Below are 7,345 nucleotides of genomic sequence, written 5' to 3'. Positions count from 1 at the left end.
AGAAAAATACAAGGTGAAGCTCTTGGTTGAAATTTATCACGTCCCTGTTTTAGAGTGGATGAATAACATAGACAACCAAAGGACCTGAGGTGAGAATAAGATGGAGAATGACCAAATAGAATTTCAAAAGGTGATTTATCATGAAGAATTTTCATAGGAAATCTATTGATAAGATATGTAGCTGTAAGGATACAATCACCCCAAAAAATGATAGGTAACTTAGATTGAATGTAGAGAGCTCTAGCTGTTTCCAGCAGATGGCGATGCTTTCTCTCAACTATTCCATTTTGTTGACGAGTGTCTCTGACACTGGTCTGATGAAGGATGCCCTTGGATTGAAAAAAAAATGTGGCTTCTCTTCTGGATCCTAGTTCAAGAGCATTATCAGTCCTAAAGACTTTAATTTTGATATTAAACTGTGTGAATATCATTTCAGTGAAGGTTTGAAGGAGAGGGAAAGCATTGCTTTTGGTTTTAGGAAGATGAGTCCAAGTGGCTCTGCTAAAATCCTCAACTAATCCTCAACTATGGTAAGAAAGTAATGATAACCTCCATGAGTGGGGGTGTGATAAGGTCCCCAAATATCGACATGAATAAGATCAAATAGATTGGAGGACTGAGTTTGACCGAGAGGGAAACGGAGCCTGTGTTGTCTAGCCTTTGGACAAACATCACAGCTACTGATAGTATCAATAGAATTATCAGGAAAAAAAAGGAAAATTTTTGAGTTTATATAAGGGTAAATGATCCAATCTTTGGTGCCAAATAAGACCATTTTCATTATTTCTAAGAGAATTACACAAAGTTTCATGTACAAAAGAAGAAAAAGAGGCATTATCATCTAATTTATGTACATTAAGCAGTTGAGAAATGCTAGGAGTACATTTATTTGTATGAGAAAAATCAACTAGATTACAAGCTTTGTTTGACTGAGCATGATCTTTGTGACATTTATTTGCATCAGATGTAGAAGATTTGTAATGTGTTTGAGCCTGAGAAGAAGGAGAATGTTGTAGCAAGTATAGCCCTGAATGAATATCACCAAGATGCAAAGGCCTCTTCATTGAAGGGCCCTGAAAATAACACTTAGAATTAGTGAAGAAAGCGTAAGAAAAGAGCTCTTTGCATAATTTGCCTACTGAAAGCAAGTTATACTTAAATTGAGGAATATAAAGCACATTATGCAAGGTGATGTTAGGATGAATGTGCACAGAACCAACCTTATGCACATTAACAACTTGACCATTTAGCAAAGTAACATGATGTGCTTTAGGAAGGATTTGTGTTTGGATAAAAAGATTTTCATTGTGACACATATGATCACTGGCACCAGTGTCAATGATCCAAGTACAATCAGCAGCTGACCAACAACTACAACCAACACAATCACCAGAAGAAACATGAGGAAAACAAGCCTTTATACCTGAACAATTGAAAGCTGTAAAAGCCTGACAAGAAGATCCTTCAGAATGGTCAGTGAGTTTATTACTGGTTTGCAAGTTATTCATCATGGCCATGAGTTGATTGAACTGAGCTTGAGATATGTTTTGATGACTATTACCATAATTCTGGGCTTGAAGATCATTATGACTTCTATTGTTAGGTTTGCAAAAATTCCAATCTTGTGTATCGTTGTGCAGGAAATGTTCTCCAAACTGAGAAGGATCATCATCTTGTTTACACATAGCATTACCAGCAAATCTTTTATTTTTAGTGAACTTAAAATCTTTAAGGAAACCTACAAGTCTGTAGCATTTGCTCGCAATATGCCCTGGTTTTCTACAGTGATTACATACAATTCTTTTGCCATCAAATTTCTGTTTGTGATTTTGGTCAAATTGAATTCTTTGCTGTTGATCTTGATTATGATTTGATGCGTACATTGAAGCTGATTCATTTATGAATTCTGATGCTGCATGAACTTCTCTTTGGTTCTCTTCTTGAGATAATAAGGCATACGCCTGACTTACAGAAGGCAAAGGTTTCATCATTAGAATATTGCCCCTAATGTGATTGTAATCACTATTGAGTCCCATGAGAAATTGAACAAGGCGTTGATCTTCAATGAACTTTTGCATGGCTTGTGCGGAACCGCAAGAACAAATAGGCAGAGAGGACAATGTGTTCAATTCATCCCAATTTTTCTTCAATTTTGTAAAATAACCAGCAATATCATTCGTACCTTGGCCTGATAATCAAATTTCTTTCTTCAATTGAAAACGCTTGGCACCACTTGCTTAACCATAACGATCTTCAAGTTCTTTCCAGATATCATGGGCTGAATCTGAATAGAGAACACTTTCAGCTATTTCTTGAGATAAAACATTCAAAATCCATGATGTGACCATATCATTGCATCTCTTCCATTTACTATATTTGAAATCAGTTATACTAGGCTGAGAATTCGAATTGATAAAGATTAATGTGTTCTTTGCCGACAAGGCTATTGACATTGATTTCTTCCAGGAACCAAAATTCGAACCATCAAAAGGTTTCGAAACTAATAATAGTCCAGGATGATCTGCAGGATGAAGGAAAAGAGGATCTGAATGATTAAGAGAACTCGAACCAGAATCTTGAGAAGGAGAATCTTGATTTATCATTGTGAGAAGCAGAATCAGATCGAAGCAAAGAAGAAACAGAAGAAAGATTAGATGTGATGCATGCGTAAGAATCAGATCAAAGAATTAGTTCGCTCTGATACCATGTTGATTTTGCTTGATGAAGATCAGAGAAACCAGAGAAAGGAAGGGAAGAAGAAGGAGAAGAGACTCAAGGGAAAACAGAAAGAAAAATCTTATTTCAAAAAAAATGATTCAAAAATTACAAAAATTACTTTGAGACAAAAGGGAAGGGGGGATATATACTAGGCATAAAGAAAGGAAAAATAAAAATGAAAAATTAATTATTATTTCTAACAACATTATTGAAATTCTTTGACATTAAAAAAACATTTTTTTAAATATTTGTTTTATAAATAAGTTAGAGTATTATAGAGTAAAGCTGAAAATAGTAATCCATATCTGAAAACTTAATTATATATACTTGTAATACTAATTGAGTAGTTTACTAGTTTATTTAATATTTACTATATAATTGAGATTTTTAAAAAAAGAATTTTGTGAAATTTCAATATGAAAAATAAAAAGGAGTAATTCTAGGTAGGTGATAATATATTTTTTAATTAGCTATTATCTATAAATTAAACATAGGTCCTTAAGGCTTAAGGATTACATCAAAACTATAGTACTATAAAAGTTTTTCAGTATTTGCTCCCGTCTTTAGAAAATGGGAACTTTCTGTTTTACAAACCCAGAAAAATCAAGTAAAGAAAAGAAAATAATAATAATAATAATAATAATAATAATAATAATAATAATAATAATAATAATAATAATAATGTTGCTGCTGCTAATACAAGTACGAGATTCTCAGATAGTAGTTCACAATGACAACTACAACCAATTCAATTCAACCAAACTAACAATAACTTTGTTGATTACTCCGGTAGAAAATCATAATGCGAAAATAAAGATTAATTTGAATTTTAAATACTAATTAAAATAACACATTATCTTAAATTATTAAATTAAAAGGATAATATTCTAACACAATATTTTCTAAAATAAAAAAATAATATAATATCAGAGTTAATTTTGTTGCTCATTTTCCTACCCAGCTAGTATAAGTCGTGGGATGATCATTGTGTATTCTTCTTTTTAATACTCAATGCTATGTTCCATAATATTCCTTCAAACAATAATTATTGTGTCATTTAATCACTTGTTAAGTGTTCTTATCATGCAATTTTGTTGCATATTTGGTTATAAATTAATTGTCATAAACTTATACTCTCATTTATACTAATCCTGCCTCCGTTACTTTAAAAAGTTCACATTTGTTATTTTATGGTGTTTTATTTCTTACTTTTATAAAGAATTTTTCTATTTTTATTATAAATTTTTAGACAAAAATAACCTTATTCATCTTCATTTTTAATATTTTTATAATACTTATGGTCCCCATATATAATCTAATAACTTTATTTTAACACTTTGTAGTCCTTATGGCTATACGTTTCCCACTAACTTTAAAAAAATAAAATTTATTAATTGCAATTCTCATATTTTCTTTCCTGCTAACTTGTTTTAAATATATTTTAATGTTTATAGTCCCTACTTTTTTTTCAATTAAATTATATGTCCACTGTCTAAAATATTTTATTTCTTTTAATTTCCGTAAACATATGGGAATTTCATTAAGGAATGAAGGAAGTATTTATCAATGACTCTGAAATTATGCTCCATTTTATTCGTCTCAATGTAAATTTTATTAATATCACATTTTTTTATAATTTTAATTAAACAAAATTTATAACTACCTACTTCCTTTTCTTTTTCAGTGTCCCATTTGCTTTTAGATTACTTTTCATCAATCACTATTAATTTATACTTAATTCTTAATTCATATATTAAAACATAGTCAAATGACATTTTGTTTGATTCGTCTCAACATAATGTTTATTAATATCTAGTTTTTATAATTTTAATTATACACAATTATCGCTATTAAGTATTGAATAAGTTCATCGGCATACATTCAAAAAGCAAATGAGACATTTGAAATAAAACAGAGTGAATATTTAAAATTAAATATATGCGTTCACAAATGTATCAAAACGAAATCAAAACCTAATAGCATGATCGTCGATTAGCAAGGGCAAAGCGAACTATTACCTAGAGCCTTAAATTTTTTTAAAGACAGAAAAAACAATATCTTTATATATAAGGTTTAAAGTTACTTGAATATAATTTAGGTACAATTCACATTTTAATATGTAACATGAGTTAATAAAGCTCTTTTATAAAATAATTAAAATATAAACAATACAAAACATAAGTGGTAATAGGTATTATATCATTATTATTACGCTTTAACTTTGTAGGGACTCTTTTTATCTTTTATATTAGGGCTTTAAAATAAATGAGACCCTTGATAAGGACGTTCTTATAATATAACTTAATCATAAGCTATTTATATATAGTTAGTGTTTCTTGAATGTTATTACCAGTGGCAGAGCTATCTTAGAGCCCATGGGGTTACGTGTCTCTAGGTGCTATTTTTAAAAAAAAAATTAAAGTGGAGTAAAAATTGTAAAATTAATATTAAAGTCTTTTGATGATAAATATTTCCTCGTTGTATTAATTTTGTCTTATTTATTTATTTATTTATTTTATCTCATTTTATTAATTAAGTCGGATGATTTATTTTGTTTCATTTACTTTTATGATATGTCATATGTAAAATTTTAGCAAGTTATTGTAAAATATTTGTTAATTTTACAAATAAAAATTTGTCGAAATTTCGTCTATTAGTTGGAGTCTTGCGGATATTTGAACCCTAAATCCGCCACTGATAATTAGTACATTATTCTTATCTGTTTTCAGGAAAAAAAATAAAATTACAATTTACAAGAATCGATCTCTTTCCTTGATTTCTCTCTTGTTTTCTCACAAACTATCCTGAACATTTAACGGGAAGAGAGGGAGGTCTATATATATATACACACTTTCTGCTCTTTGTTAAAACCCACAAAATCAAGCACCAATGAAATCGACAAAATCAACGACCATGGATTTTCTTCCAATGGAATTAATAACCTCCGTTCTTACCTTCCTGCCTCCAAAATCAGTCTGCCGCTTCAAATGCGTTTCAAAAACATGGAATTCTCTCATTTGTAGTACTGATTTTATTAGGCTTCACCTCACTCAATCTCTATCCTCCAAGAATCGTTTTCTTGTGATCAATTCTTTGACCCACGCTCTCCGATCCTTGCATTTCAAATCAGACAATCAATTCGCAGCAGAATTTTTAAATCTGAATGAAATTCCACCTAATCAAATAAAAACATATATTTTTTTCATCCATTATACATTGAATAAAAATAAATATTTCAAATCATACTAACAATGAAATTCAAATTATAAGTAAAATTATGAAACATAGCAAATAAAGAAACAAACCTGAAAAGTGATTGAAGTACAACGAGTAATAAGAAATCTATTGAAGAAAACCAATTTGATCTAAAAATTGAAAAGAATGAAAAAAAAAGTGAGATTGAGAAGAGATAAGAGATAAAGAGAAATAAATATGAAGTAGGATCTGAAAGTAGAGAAAAGCCTCAAACTTTTTGCCTATGTGAAATGAGTCAGTAATTTATTAACAGAGAATATCAGAATAAGATAAAGCAAGCACAAAACATGAGAGAAAATGAGTGTACCTGGCGGTGTTGGTGGTGATGGTGTTGATGTTGAAGTGGACGGCGTTTAGGATGGTGTAGAAGGAGGAGCTGAGGTGAAGATAGGGGGAGAAGGTTGTGAACGAGAAGAAGTGAGTGGAGAAGAGAAAGTAGGAGCTGGTGTTGCAGTGGTTGACGGCGGTGACATAATTGTGTTGGCGACGATGGCGATGACGGCAGGGATAAGGATTTTAGATAGAGAAAGCTCTGATTTTTATGTCGAGTTGTTTGGTTGGGTTGAGGGGACAAAGGGACGCATAAGGTATCCAAAAGGTAGTGCAAAACCCTTCTCGATGAATAGTAGCAAAATTGTGAACAGTAGACAAAAAATGTGAACAGTGTCACAAATTGTGAACAGTAAATGTTCATCCAAATCTTTTAGTTTAAAAGGAAAGATAAAAGATAATAAAAATATAATGCTACCTACAATTCGACAACATTGACAAAAGTTTTTATGTTGCATATAATAAGAGATATACTTTGTGATTAACAACAAGTCTCATATGAGATAGTCTTTCAATAAGACGAATATAGTGTTCAGTCTAAATTTTTTTTTTCAACTACTTTAATTATTATAACAAAAATTAAAGGTTTTTAAGTCAAAATTGATGCCTTTAAAACCAAAATTTAAGGGTTTAAAGCCAAAATTGATGCCTTTAAATGAGTATTTTATGTTTTTGCTTTTTAAATTAAAAATGGTCCAACCTATTAAGAAACGTCTCACGATAAGATCGTCTTATAGAATATTTTGATTAATTATTTAATAAGTATATTAGATAACTTTGAAAAAGTAAATAGACATATAGTACTATGAGTATATAGGATCATCCATTATCTTTAAAAGGCATAATTCTATGTGGTATACAATATACTTATCACAAAGCCCATTAACCTCAAAAAACCCTAGATTTTCGTATACTCTCCTACTATATAAACTAAAATTATCTAAGGCATAATTCCATTCAAAATTTCATTTTGTTAATTGTTTATTGTAATTTTCTCAAGAACAAATACAAAAATAGGGTTCTTCTTTAAGATAGTCATATT

The 7,345-nt window shown here is 30.1% G+C and overlaps 1 protein-coding gene across 3 annotated transcripts in view; it reads left to right on the top strand.

Annotated features, from left to right (window-relative positions):
• Positions 1–7,272: 7,272 nt before the first annotated feature.
• Positions 7,273–7,345, top strand: part of LOC130825797 (putative F-box/FBD/LRR-repeat protein At1g78760) — a 5,231-nt gene continuing 5,158 nt past the window's right edge. For all 3 annotated transcript variants that reach the window (XM_057691216.1, XM_057691213.1, XM_057691215.1), the window contains exon 1: positions 7,273–7,345. This exon is cut by the window's right edge. The gene's annotated coding sequence lies outside the window, so the exon portion shown is untranslated.

The sequence above is a fragment of the Amaranthus tricolor genome, chromosome 10, assembly GCF_026212465.1.
Source record: "Amaranthus tricolor cultivar Red isolate AtriRed21 chromosome 10, ASM2621246v1, whole genome shotgun sequence".
In the NCBI taxonomy this organism is placed as follows: Eukaryota; Viridiplantae; Streptophyta; class Magnoliopsida; order Caryophyllales; family Amaranthaceae; genus Amaranthus; species Amaranthus tricolor.
This window is presented reverse-complemented; position numbering and strand designations above follow the sequence as displayed.